Genomic DNA, 20,985 nt, shown 5'->3' on the forward strand with positions numbered 1-20,985 from the left:
CCAAAATGGTACTTCTACTAAATATTTGGCTTAGTTGTGGCTTGATTTAAGGATCTAATATATAATTACCATACAAATAATGCAATTTTTCACATTTTTTCACAGGTGCTGTAGTATCAAAAATATTAAAATCAGGAGCGCCTGTGTGGCTCAGTCGGTTAGGCATCCAACTTGGGCTCAGGTCGTGATCTCATGGTTTGTGAGTTCAAGCCCCGTGTTGGGTTCTGTGCTGACAGCTCAGAGCCTGGAGCCTGCTTCAGGTTCTGTGTCTCCCTCTCTCTCTGTCCCTCCTCTGCTCCCTCTCTTTATCCCTCTCTGTCTCAAAAATAAACATTAAAAAGTTTTTTTTAATATTAAAATCAAATTGAGTTTTGAGGTTTGTTAACATGTTCCTATGCAGCGTGGAATGTTTGGGTAATTTCCCATCCTAGACCATTCAGTTCCAGGGTAAGCAGATACTTTTGAGGGGACTTCGGGCGAGATATAGTAGTGAACCAACTCACAGGCTATGGAGCATCTTATAAAGTCAGAAATGGTAGGAGAAGTAGATGAATATGAGATTCTCACTAAGGCTGTATTTGGCAAATATTTTATTGAGCATATACCATTCTCCAGGCCACTAATGACTTACCAGGTCCTTCTCCTTAAGGAATTTATTTTTATGTTGTTGAAGTAAATATTAAGTAAGTGAGAAAATAAATTGTAGTAAGCTTTGTGAAGAAAGTAACCATGACAATAGTTGGTAACAACTATGTCACATATGAATCCCCGTAAGTGATGGATCAGTTTGGGGACTTAATTGCAGTGCTTCCTAAATTAGGATTTAAGGAATAAGGAGGAGTTTCCCTTCCTGTTTCAAAACAAAATTGTTTCTTTAACCACTTAACAAGATTAAACAGTTTATTTTTCACTAAATTTAATTTTAAAAAATGCATCTCTAAGAGAGGGACTTGGTACACAATTCAAGTACAATAGATTATTTGAGTTCTTTGTTGAGATAATTATAGCCCAGCAATTGAAAAACACAAGGAAATGCTAACCCATTCCTATACTCATTTATTCCTTCACTGGGGCCACACTATTTGGATCATCACAGCTGCACAGAATGGTGTGATATTTGGGAGGCTAAGTCATCACTCCTCATTTTTCTTTTTAATATCCTTTAGGTGAATTTGTTTGTTTGTTTGTTTGTTTGTTTGTTTGTTTGAGTGAGAGAGAAAGTGTGAGCAGGGGAGGGGCAGTGGGAGCGAGGGTGAGAGAATCCCAAGCAGGCTCTACGCTCCACACCAAGCCCAATGGGGGCTCAATCTCATGACCTGAGCCAAAATCAAGAGTCAGATGCTTAACCAGCTGAGCCACCCAGTTGCCCCAGGTGACTTTTTAAATCATCTAGTCAAGATGGGATTGTGACTGGGCATACACTAAGATTAGATTCTTTGGGGAAGAATTGACAAGTTTAAAATATTTAATCTCCCCATGCAGGAATACAATATGTTTCAATTGATTCAAAATATTTCTTTTAAACTTGTATAAAGCACTATAGTTTTTTTTAAGTCTTGATTATTTCTTAAATATCCCTTAGTATTTTGTAATTTTTATTTCTTTGTGAATAGATTTGTTTTTCCTCATTGTATTTGAAAGGGTTATTTCTGGCACATAGAAAGCTAACCCTCTTGTATTTTTATTTTAGCTGCCTTTCAGAATACTTATATTTGTCCTGATAATTTTAGGCTAATTTTCTTGCATCCTTTATTTTTTGTACATAGTGCTAGCATGCTGAGTGATTGAAAACCTTATGAAAAATAATAGATTAGCTTGTTAGGGAAGAAAAAAGAGTGAGATTCCAGTATGAAACATTTAGAACAAGTAATTAGTATGTAAACATTAACTTTAAGAATGATTCCCATACAGCAGTGGTTCTCAGGCTTGGCTCCCACTGGAATCACTTGCAGAGCTTTAGAAAATACCCATGGCTGTGCCCTTCCCCCAGATACTCTGATGTAATTCCTGAACATGGGGAAAGAAATACTGTGCAGGTGATTTTAACAGGTCACCATATTTATGGAACCATATTTATGGATGATCTAAAATAAATTCATTGTCAAACAAAGATCTATTTCTTTCCTTCCCAATTCTTAACGTTGTGCTCTTACATATCGAACTTTTGATTTTAAGGAAATATCTTTTTTAAAAACACGTACTCATATTCTTAGTCTCGAAATCATTGATTCCCTTATTCAACAAGTACTTTCTGAGCAGTGTTATGTTCTTCCAGACATGCTGTTCAAGATATAGGACTAGATAAAACATATTATCCTCTAACATGTAGGTTATCTGTTATCTGTAGGGTTAACATGTAGGATTTTTATCTGTTTGAGTATTGGCTTGAATTGGATGTTGGGTTTGTGAGAGAGGAGACCAGGATGGAACCTAAGCAGCTGGAAGGATATAGAGTTACCATTAACTAAGATTGAAAAGGTTCCAGAAGGGGCAGGTTTAAAAAGGAGGAATAGGAGCTCAGTTTGGATCATGTAAAACTTGAAATACCTATTAAAGTCCAAGAGGAAAAGTTAAGTAGGCAGGTAAGTATGCGTCCATGTATGTGGGGGGGGGGGGGGTGGGCAGGGAAGGAGGGAAGACTGAGCTGCAGAAATAAATTAGTGATATTTAAAGCCATGAGGCTAGATGAGCTCACCAAATGAATACCAGTAGATATAAAAATAAATACATTCAAGGGATGAGTCCTGGGGTTAACCGAAGCTTCAAGGTAGAATGCAAGCCAAGGGAAGAAAAATATTTGCAGCAGGAGGGAGTGACTGACCAACTGTATCAAATTCTGCTGCTAGGTCAAGTAAGATAAGAACTAAAAATTGACCATTGGACTTAGCAACCTTTAGGTTTGCTTTCTATTCCAAAATCATCTCAGTAACCATCTAGGCTTCCTTTCTGTGATTTCCCATCTCTCTTCCCCTCTGCCTTGCTTCTCAGTATGAGGAAGAGAGACAGTGTTCTTATGTTTGGGGGATTGTAGGAGGCATACATAGCTCCCTATATCTGGGAATGTGACTTCCTTTTCCTATACTTTTTCTCTCTGAAAAATCCCTCCCAGCTCATTTTGTTAGACTTATATTATGAATTAGAGACGTGGATTTATAAAAGCCAGTTCTTTGAAAGTTTATACTAGCAACTGCTTGAGAATAAAACCATGTCATAAATAGACATTTAAGTAGAAATTTACAATTCTACCAATTCCTTAGAAAATCACCCAACACAGGATGAGCAAGTGGGTGAGGTGGAGGGCAGGACCCAAGCATGATGAACACTGCAGGTGAGGACTTCTGGAACCATTTGGAATTTCGCTGCAATTCAACGCCATCTCACCTCCAGCGTCTCCTCAGAGTCCACTCCCCATGATAGCTCCCTTGAATGTATTTATTTTTTTATTTTTATTTTTTTAGGGCTAAGACATTTTGAAATGAGTCAGTCTCTTACCTCTCTGGATCTTCCCTGTGTCAGCTGGAATATTGAAATGAGGTCTGGAATTAGACAAGCTGTTTCCCATTTAAGAATCTATAACACGGGGCGCCTGGGTGGCGCAGTCGGTTAAGCGTCCGACTTCAGCCAGGTCACGATCTCGCGGTCCGTGAGTTCGAGCCCCGCGTCGGGCTCTGGGCTGATGGCTCAGAGTCTGGAGCCTGTTTCCAATTCTGTGTCTCCCTCTCTCTCTGCCCCTGCCCCATTCATGCTCTGTCTCTCTCTGTCCCAAAAATAAATAAACGTTGAAAAAAAAATTAAAAAAAAAAAAAAGAATCTATAACACTATCATTTTACGTTCTATAGCTTGAACGTTCCTTACGTTTAAGGTTTCGGATTCTGCTAAGATACTTCTGTGTGTGACGTTGGCCAGTCCTTCACCTTCTATCTGACTTAGATTTTAAAACAGGCTAATAAGTTAACCCTTAAGTAAGATTTGCACTGGTTTATTTCACCATCCTACACTACCGTTACCGACCAACCCAAATGCAATGTGTTTCCTTTGAATAGTACTGCATTCGTTTATTCACTAGGCATGGATTTATTCGCTATGTGCCAGGTACAGTGATCATATCCAACAAGGCAGTTCTTACTCTCAATTGATGGAGGAGATGAAGAGATGGCCAAAAGAAGGTGATATTTAGTTTTCATGAGGGGAGAAAGAAAGTGCCACAGAGAAAATAAAGGCTGGAGCTGAGGATGAGAAGGATTTTTGTTTGTTTGTTTGTTTTTTGGGTAATCTAAAAAAAGACAGGCATCCCAGGCAGAGAAAATGCACAAAACTCTGAAGGAAAATGGCATAGTGGGAGGAAGGATGAACACTTCCCTTAGTTGGTCATAGAATGCACTGAGGAGCCAGCAGTAAATGAGCTGGAGATTTTTGGCAGGAGTCAGACTATGGAGAACACTAGGTAAATTATGTTTTTTTTTTTTTAATTAAAAAAACTTTTTGGGGCGCCTGGGTGGCGCAGTCGGTTAAGCGCCCGACTTCAGCCAGGTCACGATCTCGCGGTCCGTGAGTTCGAGCCCCGCGTCAGGTTCTGGGCTGATGGCTCAGAGCCTGGAGCCTGTTTCCGATTCTGTGTCTCCCTCTCTCTCTGCCCCTCCCCCGTTCATGCTCTGTCTCTCTCTGTCCCAAAAATAAATAAACGTTGAAAAAAAAAAAACTTTTTAAAAGTTTATTTATTTTGAGACACAGAGAGGAGACAGAGAGAGCCCCAAGCAGGCTCCGTGCTGTCAGATCTCATGAACTGTGAGATCATGAATGGAGCTGAAATCCAGATCCAGTTGCTTAACCAGCTGAGCCACCCTGGCGCCCCGGTAAATTATGGTTTTATTTTATTTCTTCCTCTAGGGCAGTGGAGTTAACAAAGGACTTACTCCCTGCCTTTAAATGGGGTGTGTGGTATTATTCACCAGAATCTCCAAGGCTGTGTGTATAGACTGAACGTTTGAACATGGCCTCCTTGGATACTGTAATACAGCCCACCTTTCATCTCACGTATCCTCCCTTCTGAAAAGCCATGCCTTCAAATGCTGTGGAATGAGTTTGTCCAAGTGTCCCAAGTCTGAGAACCATTGCGAGAGGCAAGAAGCAGCCACGGGAGCATTTTAGGCAGCAAAAAGTCACGATCTGATTCAATGATTTCTCTTCCCTCTTCTCGTTTTGCAGATATTTTACCATTAAAACTGAGATGTAGATTTTGTTCCAAATTTAGTAGGAGGTGTGCTGTTCACGAATGGGTGTGGAGGAACAGCAGTGCCCTGTCCCCTTAAGTAGCAGTTTATCCTCATAGTGTGATATAAACACTTCAACTGAAGGACTTCTCAGAAATCTATGTTTTGGGTAGTGAAGTTCACAAATTCCTTAGAATGAGAAAAATGAAAATAAGAGGAAGATAGAAATAACGAAAATACAGCCTTGGGACTCAAGTTGGGCAGAATCCTCCTCCCCTGGCTTGCAGCTCACGTGTCTGGAGAATAACTTTTTATAACCACACAGTTGGATGATCAAGTCCTGCCTCCACTCTCACTATCACAAGCAGGGGTGGTCAAACGGTAAAGTGAGGCTGTTATGTGGTAAATTACTTATTGATGCCATTCTGGTTGTGAATTCAATGAGTCAGGAAGTTCATAGCCTCTCACAGCTCTCCTGAAGCTTTCTACCATCCAGGGAGAGTCATTTCCTTGGAGCAGTGTTTAAGTACATTGTGGAACACGGATGCTCTGAGACAGAAGTAACACCTCCTCCTCCACCAAGAGCTGAAGGAAGCCTGTGGGGGACAAACACCACCTGGCTATCGATTGAGTTACTGGTAAATAAAGGCCATCTCTAAACTGAGATCAGTTCCACCAAAACAAGCGGAAGCTGAGCCTGCATTGAAAGACAGCACCATCTAGTGGGAGGAGAGTCACACAGGAATGGAGGCCTATTGCTACGCTTTCCAATTCTGTATTTTGAACGCTTTCCTAAGACTTAGGGGTGGATTGTGAATACAGCAGTCTCTTTTCATAACCGGCTTAACCAGGTAGTCTCCAACGGAGCCTCAACACTGTGTTTTGCAGTGGTTTGCCGCCTAATAATTATAATGATGTCCCATGTTTACTGAAATCTTGTTATAGCAAAGCATTATGCTAAGTCCTTTCTCCAGGATTTCTGTGTACAGTTGTGCAGGTGCACCTTGCAGAGGGCTGCTTGTATGAAGGCAGCAAGGGACTGAAAATGTCTTCATCTCCACTCATTGATCTGAGCGCCCTGGCAAAAGGTTGTGGAGAGGTCTGGAGAGAGGATTAAAATTTTCTAAATTGCACAAAGGTGCTGTATAATGCAATCCTGGTTAATGTATGTGCATTAATTCACATTTAATCCTCACATCATTCCTGCAAAGTAGGTGTTATGTTATCATGGTCCTTTCTCAAGGAGGAAGTAAGCCTTAGGAAGGGTGAAATAGATTGCCCAAGTTTGCACAACTAGTAAGGGGCAGAGCTAGGATTTTAACCCAGACAGACTTGCCCCTAGTCTGGAAGACCTCACAAAAGTGCGTGCATGCGTGCGTGCGTGCGTGTGTCGCGCGCGCATGCGTGTATGCACAGGTCCTTACAGGTCGGATCGCTGTCTCCATACCCATCCTGGAGCAAGAAATGTAGAGCAGTGTCTTCTCACTACAGACTAGCTCCTGCCCAGAGGCAAGCTCAGAGCTGCCCAGTGCCTGGCAAGTTTTCCTGAATGATTGCTGTGCTCCATGATTCAAGCAACTGAACGAGCAGCTAAACAACGCATCGAGCGCTGTGTTAAGAGAACCGAGGGTTGCCACGCAGCTCAAGACTTCACCTGCTACCTTAGCTTAACTTGTGTGCTCCCTGAAAGGGCTACGCACATTCTTCCCTCTGTGTCTTAGTCACCCTGTCGCCTATTTCAAGTGCCCTTTGTTGCATTCCCATCTTTGCGTGTATAAGTTTTGCCCCTTTAAAACTCGACTTTAATCTTCCTTCTCTGCCTCTATGAAGCTTTGTCAGAGTCCATCTCATTTTCTTCCTTATTTTCCAGTTATATATATTTTTTGTTTGCCTTGTACTATAATTCTATATGTACGTTTCTTACATCAGGTTTTTATCTGTAACCTCTGAGGACACAGGGTGTAACACGTAGGATTTGCTCATAGCAAGTGTGCAACAAATGGGAATTGAATTAAAAGCCCCGGGGGGCCTAAAGAACATCAAATCTTCAACTTCACCATACTGTTCTCACTTAAACTAAATGTCTAAATAGGCATTTCCTGACACAGGGAACGACGAGCTGGGAGTCTTAAGGCAAATCCACAATGCATTCTACAATGTAATAGATTGTTTTTCCTCAAGACCTAGTGAATAATTTAATTAGTGTGATTTGCCATAATTAACTCAGCTCCCAGGAGCTGAACAAGTTATAACTTTGCAAATCCCTTGGTAGAGGCAGGTGACAAACTAGTTCAGAGTTAATTTTTAACTTTCACTTTGGCTATGATTATCTATTAGGCCCTCAGGCTAAACTTAAACAAAAAGTAAGTAGAAGCAAAGAAGTAGAAAAGCCATTCAGAATATTTCTGAGAATATTTATAGAGAATTTATTTTGCATGAAAGTGCATTGGCAATAACAAAACACTTCAGATTATATAGCTATTATAATCTCTGCAGTGAGTCTATAGCAATGTAGAAATTTAACAATATCCTTTTAAAAAATAAAGATACTTCTTCTTTAATTCTAACTAACAAGATTTTTTTATCTAAGATTTTTTTCCCAATTAAGGTTTGAAATTATTAAGGAAAACATGTTACAATGGAACCAATGTATTCAAATATAATTGGCAAAATAAATATGACCCACATTTTTGTATATTGGATGACACTATTAATACTGTTTCTTGTTTCTTACCTTTGCATGTAAAATATCTTGTATGTAAATTGTGTTATCACAGATTTGTATTAAGAAAAACAAAACTGGATAGGAAATAGGAGAAATAAGACTTCATAAAGTTTACTGATGGCAATGGCCCAGTTGCCTGAATATCTACAAGAGGGAGGTTGGACCATAGGATGGAAAGAAAGTTCTAACGATGCACACACAGGCTTCACTGAGAAAGGGAAGGGTGAGGCATTGAATGAAATTTCTGTAGTTCATAGCAAACTCTCTTGAGCTCTAATATTAAAAGGGCTTATACCAAAGATGGCCAAGGTCCCTATGAGGCAGATAAATATAAAGACTGGTGATAATTATGTCAGGAAAACTAAAACCTCAAATTAACTGAACTTACATGCAGGAATGAATGACTGAATGAATGAATGAGAACTAAAAATATAGAGATAACTTTTTGTTGTTGTTTAATGTTTATTTTTGAGAGAGAAACAGAGTGCGAGCGGGGGAGGAGCAGAGAGAGAGGGAGACACAGAATCCAAAACAGGGTCCAGGCTCTGAGCTGTCAGCACAGAGCCCGATGCGATGCGGGGCTCAAACTCACAAGTTGTGAGATCATGACCTGAGCTGAAGTCGGACACTGAACAGACTGAGCCACCCAGGCGCCTTACCAAAGAAAATCTTAATAAAAGCTTGATGTGTTTAACTGTATTGTTCAAGAAGTTCCATGTGTTTATTAACATTTTGAGTTAATTTCTATGAGCATCAGATTTGGGGGTTTTCAAAAGCTGGGAAGAAGAACATTATTGCAGAAAGAATTATAGGTGATTTACAATGATAAATAGAATATGATAAAATTGCATGAATTAAAATGGATCTGAATAAAAAAGTGGAGCTAAAATAAAAGTGTATATCATTGTGATGGGTCTGCCTGTATTAAATGAACAAAATATTGGGCCTTGAGTTTTCTACAAGCTGTTAAGGGAAACCAGGTCATTTCTGGAATTAGTTGATGTAAAACATAGTGCTTGGTTCTAGAAGGGTGACAGTGCTTCTCAGTATCAAAATAATAGTGAAACACATCTCCGGAAATAACATAGAACACAAATGTTCATGCTTTTATCAAAATATAAAATTATCTCAAAATGCTAGATAAATGGGGAAAATCCAACGATGGAATTTAATAAGGATATATTAAAGCCATACATTGAAGTTCAAAATATTAGTCACAGAGGTCTGAACATGACTATTTTATCAATGTTTTCCTAGCAGGAAACTAACAGGAACTGTTAAAAAATTGGTAACCAAGAAAATTACACAATATCACAAATATAAAGTCAACCAGTGAATAAAAAAAAAATAAGCCTTTCTAAATATATGAAGACCACATAAAAAAATAAAGCTTACTGTATAGGAAAAGATATTTTTAAAAACTACAAAAATCAGAGCAAATATATGTGTTGTATCATTACATGTAAATGAGCCTAACTTGTTGGTTAAGGAAAAGGATCAATTTCACACATTCATTCTTACCTTTATCTCCATCCACATTTTTCTCCCATTTGTGTCATGAAAGAGCCCAAGGGAGGTGGGAGTTAATGGAGTAGGATGCGAATCCAATAAAGTCTTCAAGACTGAAATATAAAAATATAAAATAAAATAAAATAAAATAAAATAGTACTGTGAAGGATGATGAAACTGGAAACACTTAAACATGGTACAAACTGCCCGTTACTGGATAAGACATGACTCCATTCTTCAAGAAAAAATATTATTTGTTACAAGATCTTTTGAACAAAATACAGCAGGTTAAGGAATTAACTGCCTAGCTTTAAGAATGAATTGCTAGTGGGGCGCCTGGGTGGCTCAGTCGGTTAAGCGTCCAACATTGGCTCAGGTCATGATCTCACAGTTCGTGGGTTTCAGCCCTGCATCAGGCTCTGTGCTGACAGCTCAGAGCCTGGAGCCTCCTTCGGATTCTGTGTCTCCCTCTCTCTCTCTGCCCCTCCCCTGCTCACTGTCTGTCTCTCTCTCAAAAATAAGTAAACATTAAAAAAATTTTTTTAAAAGAATGAACTTCTAGAGTAAATAAAGATCACTAAAAAAACAAATAAAAATTAAATAGTGCAGCCTCAGGCCATTTAGGTTCAAAGATGAAAATATCCATGTGAAGAACAGAGAATAGCTTATGCATAACCTCCTGAACACATCTTCAGAGCGCTGTTGAATGTTTTCCTTCAGTGATCTTTAAGTCTGAAATATTGAAGCTAAAACCAGAATATTGATGGTAAAAAAGAAAGAGAACATTTTATGATTTTCAAATCCAAGCTTCTTCCATCACTTATGATTTCTGATGACTCCCTCAGTGCTTTCACAATCTATCAATTGATTCATGTGTACTTGTTAGGTATGCCTACTTTTTATGACTAGCTCTGTAGAAAGTGCTGTGGGAAAATATAAGAAGTAAAAATCATGTTTTCTGCTCTCAAAATTAGCAAAAAGGAAGCAGAAACAAAACTATTTCTAAATTTAGTGGTGTACTGCTAATGTTTTAGTTTGCTCATTTTTTTTGAAGTATAATTGACAAAATTGGATATATTTAAAGAGTACAATGTGATGATTTGGTATATGTACATATTGTGAAATGATTACTGCAGTCAAGTTAATTAATACAGCTATTGCCCATCACCTCACATAGTTACCTCTATTTATTTTTGGTGAGAAGGCCCTATACAAAGGGCAAATAAACACACGGAAAGATGTTCAACATCAATAAGCCATTGGGGAAATGGAAATTATAGGCACCATGAGACATCACCATACACCAGTCAGAATAACTAAAATTAGAAACAAAAAATAGTGACAACACTAAATGCTGGCAAGGATGTGGAACACTGGATCATTCCTGCGTTGCTGGTACAAACGTAAAATGATACAGCCACTCTGGAAAACAGTTTGATAGTTTCTTAAAAACTTACACATGAAATTACAATAGACCCAGCAATTGCACTCCTGGGTAGTTATACCAGAGAAATGAAAACTTATGTTAACTCAAAAATCTGACCATAACTGTTCACAGCAGCTTTGTAATAGCCCCAAAGTGAAAACAACAGGTGAGTGGTTAAACAAAGTGGACATTCATACCATGGAACATTACTCAGCAATAAAAAGGAATGAACTGTTGATACATCTAACAGTCTGGTTGCAACTCCAGAGAATTATCCTGAGTGAAAACAGTGAATCCCAAATGGTTACATACTGTATGATTTCATTTATAGAACATTCTTGAGATGGAGAACAGGCTGGTATTGGCAGGGATGAAGGGGAGTGAATGAGAGGGAAGTGGAGTAGCTATAAAATGGCAACATGAGGGGTGCCTGGGTGGCTCAGCTGGTTAAAAGCCCCACTCTTGATCTCGGCTCAGGTCATGATCTCACAGTTTATGAGTTTGAGTCCCGAGTTGGGGTCTATGCTGGCAGTGTGGAGCCTGCTTGGAACTCTCTGTCCCTTTCTCTTTGCCCCTACCCCACTTGTGTTCTGTCTCTCTCTCTCTCTCAAAATAAATACACTTAAAAAAAATGGCAACATGAGAGATCCTTATGGTAAGGAAATATTCAGTACCCTGACTACATAAACGTCAATATCCTGACCAAAATCAAAAACAACTTAATTCTAAATAACAGTCAAAACTGCCAAAGCTTTCTGTGTGCAGGTGAGACTCCCAGTCTCATCTGACTCCCACTAAGCACAGCACATATTCATCTGCTGTGTAGTTGGAGGCTTTCGAATATTCTTGTTTTAATAGGATTTTTTTAATGTTTATTTATTTTGAGAAAGAGAGTGTGCACTGGGGAAGACAGAGGCAGGGGCAGGGGGTGGGGGGCGGCGACAGAGAATCCCCAGCAGGCTGTACAACCTCAGCACGGAGCTCCACATGGGGCCTGATCTCATGAACTGTGAGATTATGACTTGAGCCAAAATCAGGAATTGAATGCTTAACTGACTAAGCCACCCAGGTGTCCCATTACTAGGACATTTTAAAGATTTTTATTTACTACTTAAAAATATAAATCAAAGCAAATACCATTTCAACTTGTATTGAACTGAGTGCCCTGGAATACAGTCTTGAACAGCCAGGGGTTCGTGAACCACCCGTCAGGAAATGACGACCTAATTCAACCATTGTGAGCTTCACAGATGGAGATATTGGCCAAGATCCAGAGAAGCTGAAGCACCTGCCTGAACTTCCCATAAAGCTGGGAAATGGCAAAGAATATTCTTGCCTGGAGTCCTTTTCACTTCATAATGATTTGGAAGAAAAGACCACAGGGGAGAGATATACCCATGAGAAAAAGGAATATACAAATGCTAGTGTGTATGGGAAATGGGGAGGGCTAAAAATGTAAAGATATTTAAACCCAGTTGACTCTTCCAAATTAAGAATAGGAAGGGAGAAATTACTCGGTATCTCCCTTGCATTGTGTCTCTTGCAGAACTAATATCTGCTCAGACCTTAATCTGTCAAGGTGGGTGGGATCAAGCCTTGGAGTAGAGGTGAGCATGTGTACCTGCTGGAGTTAAGTGAGGACATAGGAGGTCAGTTTCTTACTCTATTCAGCTTCCCTTGCTCATGCCTAGAATCTCCCAGAAATAAAGGCCAGTCCAGAAGGCAATACATGATTGTTGACTAGTGCAGTATGCCAACGGTAGCCCCTATAGGTCTCTTGGAAGGCACAGTCTGAGATTTGTGAGCGTGGTGAGGTGGTCTGAAGAAAAGCACTACTGCCCACGACAATGGCAGTAGTTACCAGTTTCCTGTATTGTTGACAAGGATTTAATCCTATCTTCTCAGAATGCAGTTTTTCTTAGACAAAAACATAACAGCAATCATTATTTGCTTCTAATTTCGAATTGTCCAAGTTACCACAGTAAGACATTTCCATCACACTCCTATTCTCTTCTGCGTCCTCTTTCTTGTAATTAAACAGAGAAATCAATTATATTTAATGTGCTTGCCTATCAGTTTTTTCGAGAGTCTCCCCACCATGTCCTCTCCAACCATCACAGCTACACTGTGCTTTTAGGTTATGATGTGAATTCCATTTAGCTTACCTTTTCCACCTTGTTCACTGGCCCCGAGTTACTGTGGGTGTGCTGGTTCCATTTCTTGTTCATCTGGATTTTTTTTTTAAATTTTTTTTTTCAACGTTTTATTTATTTTTGGGACAGAGAGAGACGGAGCATGAATGGGGGAGGGGCAGAGAGAGGGAGACACAGAATCGGAAACAGGCTCCAGACTCTGAGCCATCAGCCCAGAGCCCGACGCGGGGCTCGAACTCACGGACCGCGAGATCGTGACCTGGCTGAAGTCGGGCGCTTAACCGACTGCGCCACCCAGGCGCCCCTGTTCATCTGGATTTTTAGTAATACACTTGATCTTAGCCAAAAGGCCGAGAAGCGATGGATTTTTAGTAATAGTATCCACCTTTCCTCAACCTGTTCCTTTAACCTGCTACCTTCGTTCCCCTAGGCGCTAACAGCGACATATTGACTATCCTCCTCCCTTCCTTCCTTCCTTCCTTCCTTCCTTCCTTCCTTCCTTCCTTCCTTCCTTCCTTCTTTCCTTCCTTCTACTGCCCCTTAAGTCAATCTCATACATTCTCCAACTATTAAAAATGCATACAATAGCACTCTAATGTCATATAAAGCCATATAATCAAGACTTTCTTATCCTGCTATTTACCGTTTTCAGTAATGACTTTTTAAGTGGCTGATTGGCTCTTTGGGGTCCTAACCATTCCTGGACTAGATTTTTTTTTTTCTTGCTGTCTTTATCTGAGGTATTTTAGACCAAATTCCTTTATGTTGTACTGCTTATTATGTTTCTTACAAAGTGAAATTTCCAGAAAATCTTTAAGAAAAAAATTTCTGCATTCCCTCAATGGTATAAGGTTGCCAGGACTGCCATTTACATCTGTCTCTTTATCACCACCTGCTGGAGAATCACTGCATGGCTTATGAAGTCATCTTAACTGGACTTCTATGGAAAACAAAGAGGCAGTTTGGGATATTTTCTAATACCTCTGACATTACAGAATTACATTGTACTGGAGAGAGGTAAGTTGCTTGAATGAATGAGAAGATCCCTGAGACTATTTTTCACTACATTTTATATTACATATTATAAATTGCATAATATTATATATTGCAAATAATGGAGTTCTTGGGAATTAAAGCTAAGTGGACCATGAAGTTTTGATTAAAAGTGTCCGCCATTATTTACTCAGCTTTTCAAACCATATGGATTCACATGCAGGACCCTAACAGAATATTTAAAGCAAGTTCTGAAATTTGTAAACTAAAAGACATTTCTAAAAATTCCACTATGATATCTTTATAATAACTTCTATAGTTTTAATCAGAATTTTTGGAGGCCCCTCCCAATTCTGTGTCATTACTTTAGTTGTTCATGTCCATTTCCCTCCTGTCAGTCCCTTCTGTAAGCATCTCTTTACATTTATTCTTTCATTACATACTTTTATTTATTTATTTTTAAAGTTTATTTGTTTATTTTGAGAGAGAGAGAGAGCATGCACACATGTGAGCAGGGGAGGGGCAGAGAGTGGGAGAGAGAGAGTCCCAAGTAGACTCCACACCGTCAGTACAGAGCCTGATGCACGGCTTGATCTCACAAATTGTGAGATCATGACCTGAGCCAAAATCAAGAGTCAGAAGCTTAACGAATTGAGCCACCCAGGTGCCCCTATTTTTAGTTTTTTGAAGAATCTCCATACTATTCTCCAGAGTGGCTGCACCAGTTTGCATTCCCACCGGCAGTGCAAGAGGGTTCACTTACTCTGCATCCTTACCAACCCCTGTTGTTTCTTGTGTTGTTAATTTTAGCCATCCTGAGAGGTGTGAGGTAGCATCTCATCATGGTTTTGATTTGTATTTCCCTGATGATGAGTGATGTTGAGCATCCTTTCATATGTCTGTTAGCCAAATGGATGTCTTCTTTGGAAATGTGTCTATTCACCCCTTCTGCCCATTTCTTAACTGGATTATTTGTTTTTTGGGCATTGAGTTTGATAAATCTTTATAGATTTTGGACATTAACCCTTTATCAGATATGTCATTTGCAAATATCTTATCTTTTTCCATAGGCTGCCTTTTTGTTTCATTGATTGTTTCCTTTGCTGAGCAGAAGCTTTTTATCTTGATGAGGTCCCTATAGTTTATTTATGCTTTTGTTTCCCTTGCCTCCAGCGATGTGTCTAGTAAGAAGTTGCTCTGGCTGAGGTCAAAGACGTTGCTGCCTGTGTTCTGCTCTAGGATTTTGATGGTTTCCTGTCTCACATTTAGGTCTTTCATCCATTTTGAATTTACTTTAGAGTATGGTGAAAGAAGGTGGTCCAGTTTCATTCTTCTGCATGCTGTTGTCTAGTTTTCCCAACACCATTTGTTGAAGAGACTTTTTCTTTTGGATGTTCTTTCCTGCTTTGTTGAAGATTAGTTGACCATATAGGTGCATGTCCATTTCTGGGTTTTCTATTCTGTTCCATTGATCCATGTGTCTGTTCTTGTGCCAGTGCCATACTGTCTTGATGACTACAGCTTTGTAACATAGCTTGAAATCTGGAATCATGATGCCTCCAGTTGTTTTCTTTTTCAAGGTTGCTTTGGCTATTTGGGGTCTTTTGTGGTTCCATACAAATTTTAGGATTCTTTGTTCTAGCTCTGAAAAATGCTGATGGTATTTGGGTAGGGATTGCATTAAATGTGTACATTGCTTGGGGCGCCTGGGTGGCTCAGTCGGTTAAGCAGCTGACTTCGGCTCAGGTCATGATCTCACGGTCCGTGAGTTCGAGCCCCGCGTCGGGCTCTGTGCTGACGGCTCAGAGCCTGGAGCCTGTTTCGGATTCTGTGTCTCCCTCTCTCTGACCCTCCCCTGTTCATGCTCTGTCTCTCCCTGTCTCAAAAATAAATAAAACGTTAAAAAAAAAATAAAAAAAATAAATAAATGTGTACATTGCTTTAGGTAGTAGAGACATTTTAACAATGCTTGTTCTTCCAATCCTTGAGCATGAAATGATTTTCCATTTCTTTGTGTCCTCTTTAGTTTCTTTCATTAAGTGTCCTATAGTTTTCAGAGTACAGAGACTTGGCCTCTTTAGTTAGGTTTATTTCTAGGTATCTAGGAATAAATTGTATTTGCAATTGCAAATGGGATCAATTCCTTGATTTTTTTTTTTCTGCTGCTTCTTTGTTGGTGTATAAAAATGCAACCAATTTCTACACATTGATTTTACATCCTGCAACTTTGCTGAATTCATGTATCAGTTCTGGCTTTTGTGTGTGTGTGTGTGAAGTCTTTCAGGTTTCCAACATAGAATATTTTGCCATATGCAAATAGAGAAAATTTTACTTCTTCCTGGCCAATTTGTATGCCCTTTATTTCTTTTTGTTGTCTGATTGCTGAGGCTAAGACTTCCAGTACTATGTTAAATAGTAATGGTGACAGTGGACTTCCTTGTCTTGTTCCTGACTATAGGGAAAAGTCCCTCAGTTTTTCCCCATTTGGGATGATATTAGCTGTGGGTCTTTCATATATGGCCTTTATGATGTTGAGGTATGTTCCATCTATCCATATTTTGTTGAGAGTTTTTATAAAAAATAGATGCTATATTTTGTCAAATGCTTTTATGCATCTATTGACAGGATCATATGGTTCTTGTCCTTTTTAAAAATTTTTCATTTAATTTATTTCTTTAATTTACATCCAAGTTAGCATATAGTGCAACAATGATTTCAGGAGTAGATTCCTTAATGCCCCTTACCCATTTAGCCCACAACCCCTCCAGTAACCCTCTGTTTGTTCTCCATATTCAAGAGTCTCTTATGTTTTATCCCCATCCCTGTTTTTATATTATTTTTGCTTCTCTTCCCTTATATTCATCTGTTTTGTATCTTAAAGTCCTCATATGAGTGAAGTCATATGATATTTGTCTTTCTCTGACTGACTCATTTTGCTTAGCATAATACCCTCTAGTTCCATCCACGTAGCTGCAAATGGCAAGATTTCATTATTTTTTATTGCTGAGTAATACTCCATTGTGTGTGTGTGTGTGTGTGTGTATATATATATATACACACACACACACACACACACATATATATATACACACACATATCTATATCTGTAGATATAGATAGATATAGATATAGATATAGATGTAGATATAGATATAGATATGGATATAGATACCACATCTTCTTTATCCATTTATCCATCAATGGACATTTGGGCTGTTTCCATAATTTGGCTATTGTTGATAGTACTGCTATAAACATTGGTGTGCATGTGCCCCTTTGAAACAGCATACCTGTATCCCTTGGATAAATACCTAGTAATGTAATTGCTGGGCCGTAGTGTAGTTGTATTTTTAAATTTTTGAGGAAACTTCATACTTTTTTCCAGAGTGGCTGTACCAGTTTGCATTTCCACCAGCAGTACAAAAGAGATCCTCTTTCTCTGCATCCTCACCGACATCTGTTGTTGCTTGAGTTGTTAATATTAGCCATTCTGAAAGGTGTGAGGTGGTATCTCATTGTGGTTTTGACTTGTATTTCCCAGATGATGAGTTAAGTTGAGCAGCTTTTCATGTGTCGGTTGGCCATCTGGATGTCTTCTTTGGAGAAGTGTCTATTCATGTCTTTTGCCCGCTTCCTCACTGGATTATTTGGGTTTTTTTGGGTGTTGAGTTTGATAAGTCCTTTATAGATTTTGGATATAACCCTTTATCTGATATGTCATTTGCAAATATCTTCTCCCATTCTGTCGGTTGCCTTTTAGTTTTGCTGATTGTTTCCTTCGCTGTGCAGAAGCTTTTTATTTTGATGAGGTCCCAGTAGTTCATTTTTGCTTTTGTTTCCCTTACTTCTGGAGACGTGTTGAGTAAGAAGTTGCTGCGGCCAAGGTCAAAGAAGTTTTTGCCTGCTTTCTCGTTAAGGATTTTCTTTCTTCCTGTCTTACATTTAGGTCTTTCATCCATTTTGAATTTATTTTTGTGTATGGTGTAAGAAAGTGGTCCAGGTTCATACATCTGCATGTCGCTATCCAGTTTTCCTAGCTGAAGAGACTGTCTTCATTCCATTGAATAGTCTTTCCTGTTTTGTCAAAGATTAGTTGGCCATACATTTGTGGGTCCATTTCTGGGTTCTCTATTCTGTTCCATTGATCTGAGTGTCTGTTTTTGTGCCAGTACCATACTGTCTTGATGATTACAGCTTTGTAATACAGCTTGAAGTCTGGGTTCTTATCCTTTCTCTTATTAATGTGGTATATCACGTGGATTGATTTGTAATACTGAGCCAGCCCTGCAGCCCAGGAATAAGTCCTACTTGATCACGATGAATAATTCTTTCAGTGTACTGTTGAATTCAATTTGTCAGGATCTTGTTGAGAATTTTTGCATCCATATTCATCAGGGATATTGGCCTGTAATTCTCCTTTTTAGTGGGGTCTTTGTCTGGTTTTGAAATCAAGGTAATGCTGGCATTATTGAATGAATTTGGAAGTTTTCCTCCATTTCTATTTTTAGAACACTTTGAGAAGAATAGGTAGTAACTCTTCTATAAATGCCTGATAGAATTCACCTGGCCCACGACTCTTGTTGAGTAGCTTTTTAGAAGTGCAAGTCAGACTGGGGCACCTGACTGGCTCTGTCAGTGGAGCATGCAACTCTTGATCTTGAGGTTGCTTGTTTGAGCTCTGTATTTGATGTATAAATTACTTAAAAGTAAAAATCTCTAAAAATGCAAGTCAGACCACACCACCCATATTTAAGCCATTCACATTGCACGATCCTTTCACAAGGGTCCCTGCCACCCTCGTATTCACCCTTCCACCCCAGCCACACACCCATCACAGCATTCTTCTGCTCATACTTTCACCCTTACTATTGTCTCTGCTGAACTCTTTAGCTAGTTTTTGTATGACTGCATCCTCCCTTCATGTCTCAGAATAAATGTCACTGTCACAGAAAAAGTTTCATGCACTCTTAACTAGATCCCCATCTCTCATAGCACACTGTTCATTTCCTTTGGAAAAATCATCGCATTTGGTAGTTTAATTTATTGACTTATCTACTGTGTGTCCAGCCACCAGAACAAAGCTCCTTGATGGTTGAAACCTGTCTTCCTGGTTCACTGACAGATCCTTATTAACTATTGTAGTTTATGACATAAAATAAGCCACAGTATACATTTATTTAATGAATGATTATTTTAGTTGTTCTGTTATTTATCCAGTTTTCAAAAATGATCATATTCTTTATCTCACATTTCCAGAGCCTCAACTCTACTTTAACTATTGTTTTTGCCCTCTTTTATCTTGTTTATTTCACTTGATTTGTGATTTTACATTAATGAGACTAATTAAAAATACAGTATCTACATTTATGATATCTTTTCACCAGTTTCAACTTTTTTATTATACTTAATTTTATTTTATTTCTTAATCCTGTTAAGGTATTCACTTAAAAATAATTGTTGTTTTAGTACCATCTTATTAATGTATTATTATTACCATTTATGTTAATAAATCCTTATTTATTTTAATCTCATAAAATAGTTTCCATCTGCTTAAAAAAATTCCTGACTTTCAGCACTTCTTTCTTGTTTGCTTTGAAATGGAGAGCAGCAGCATTTGGTACACAGAAGTGGTGCCAGAGATGCTCCCTGTTGGCAGGGATGAGGTGGCTAGAAATCTTTATTATTCAATTCTTCCATAGGTTCTATTTTTCAAAAAGGATACCTGTTTTTAAACCTCAATATTAAACTTATTCCAAATCTGGGTGGCAGTATTGGATATGCCCATTTTCACACAGTAAGTAACTCATACATGGAAGCTGATAGCCACTAAGATAAAACTTGGTAATGGCTTCTATCTAAGGTATAGCTTGATTTAGAATGAGGTTCTAAAAACCACCATATAGAAAACAAGACACTTTTTGGAAATATCCATAGCATAGATAGAAAAGACTGGAAAAGATCCAAATTCTTCTGAATATGCCTGATGTGAACAGAAGCACAAGAGATGGATCATATCCAAACTATTAGAATTTTAATATGTTGATCTGTTCTAAGAATTAATTTGGAAAAAAAATCATTTTCTTTCTTGCCAAGTTTGGAATAGGAAAGAATACTCCCTGAGGGGAGATTATTTTCACGTGTGCTCCCACGTTATGAAAACTAAGAGTAAAACAGGCAAGGTAGTACTTATCCCCTCTAGATTATTAGGAATGAGTCCCTTGTGCCCTGACAATTGAAATGCTTTCTTCCTTTTCATCTGTTTGATTTCATGTTTCCTTCAAGGAACTGGATGGGGAACATAGCTCCAGAGCTCTAGATTCTAGGAAACATTTTCACTACCTAACTTTGGTAAGATCTAGCTATTCACAGAAGAGCCTGTGTCATTAAGAAGCAGTGTAGGAGGTCCTAACTCTTCCAGTTACATATGATGTCCTTGCTACTCACATTAAGGTATTCCCAAATCCCTTTCTGATATCACAGATGCCAAGGTTGATTTCTCTTTGTAGCTAATTCTACTGTCAGCAGCCATAGGACATCACTGCCAAGCCCCCTCCATACATAGACTTGCACCTCTGCAAAGGGATTGGTTTAGAAAACCTACATGTTTTCCCACCACATAGAAATGGTTAGCTATGCAGTACCTTAGGCAGGATCAGCTAGGTCTGTCTAGCTGTTGTGTACTCAGCAAATACACTATGGCAGAATTCTGAACTCCCAAAGCTACAACAAATGAAAACACATGCATCTTTTATAATCACATAATTCTACATTCTAGAACATACCCACAATGACGAAAATTCTTCGAATCTGGAGGGATGGGCAATAAAGTTTGTGACCTCATAAATGGAAATTCATCTAGGTTCCAGTGATTATTTCAGCATTAACTGTTTTGAAAAATAAGGTCATTTCTTCCCAATCTTAATATGGTTTCTTGAATCTAATTTAGTGTGCCCAAATATACATGTCAC

At 38.8% G+C, this 20,985-nt stretch overlaps 1 protein-coding gene across 2 annotated transcripts in view; it reads right to left on the reverse strand.

Moving 5' to 3' along the window:
- Window positions 1-20,736, reverse strand: part of ASB15 (ankyrin repeat and SOCS box containing 15) — a 58,480-nt gene extending 37,744 nt beyond the window's left edge. The window contains exons 1-3 of one of the 2 annotated variants that reach the window (XM_086691150.1): window positions 20,659-20,736; window positions 9,458-9,558; window positions 3,493-3,516 (exon numbers count right to left, since the gene is read on the reverse strand). The gene's annotated coding sequence lies outside the window, so the exon portion shown is untranslated. The remainder of the gene's footprint in view (window positions 1-3,492; window positions 3,517-9,457; window positions 9,559-20,658) is intronic. The other variant, XM_086691149.1, reaches the window with a different exon arrangement.
- Window positions 20,737-20,985: the final 249 nt, after the last annotated feature.

Source organism: Puma concolor, chromosome A2, assembly GCF_028749965.1.
Source record: "Puma concolor isolate L17-30 chromosome A2, mPumCon1.1.hap2, whole genome shotgun sequence".
In the NCBI taxonomy this organism is placed as follows: Eukaryota; Metazoa; Chordata; class Mammalia; order Carnivora; family Felidae; genus Puma; species Puma concolor.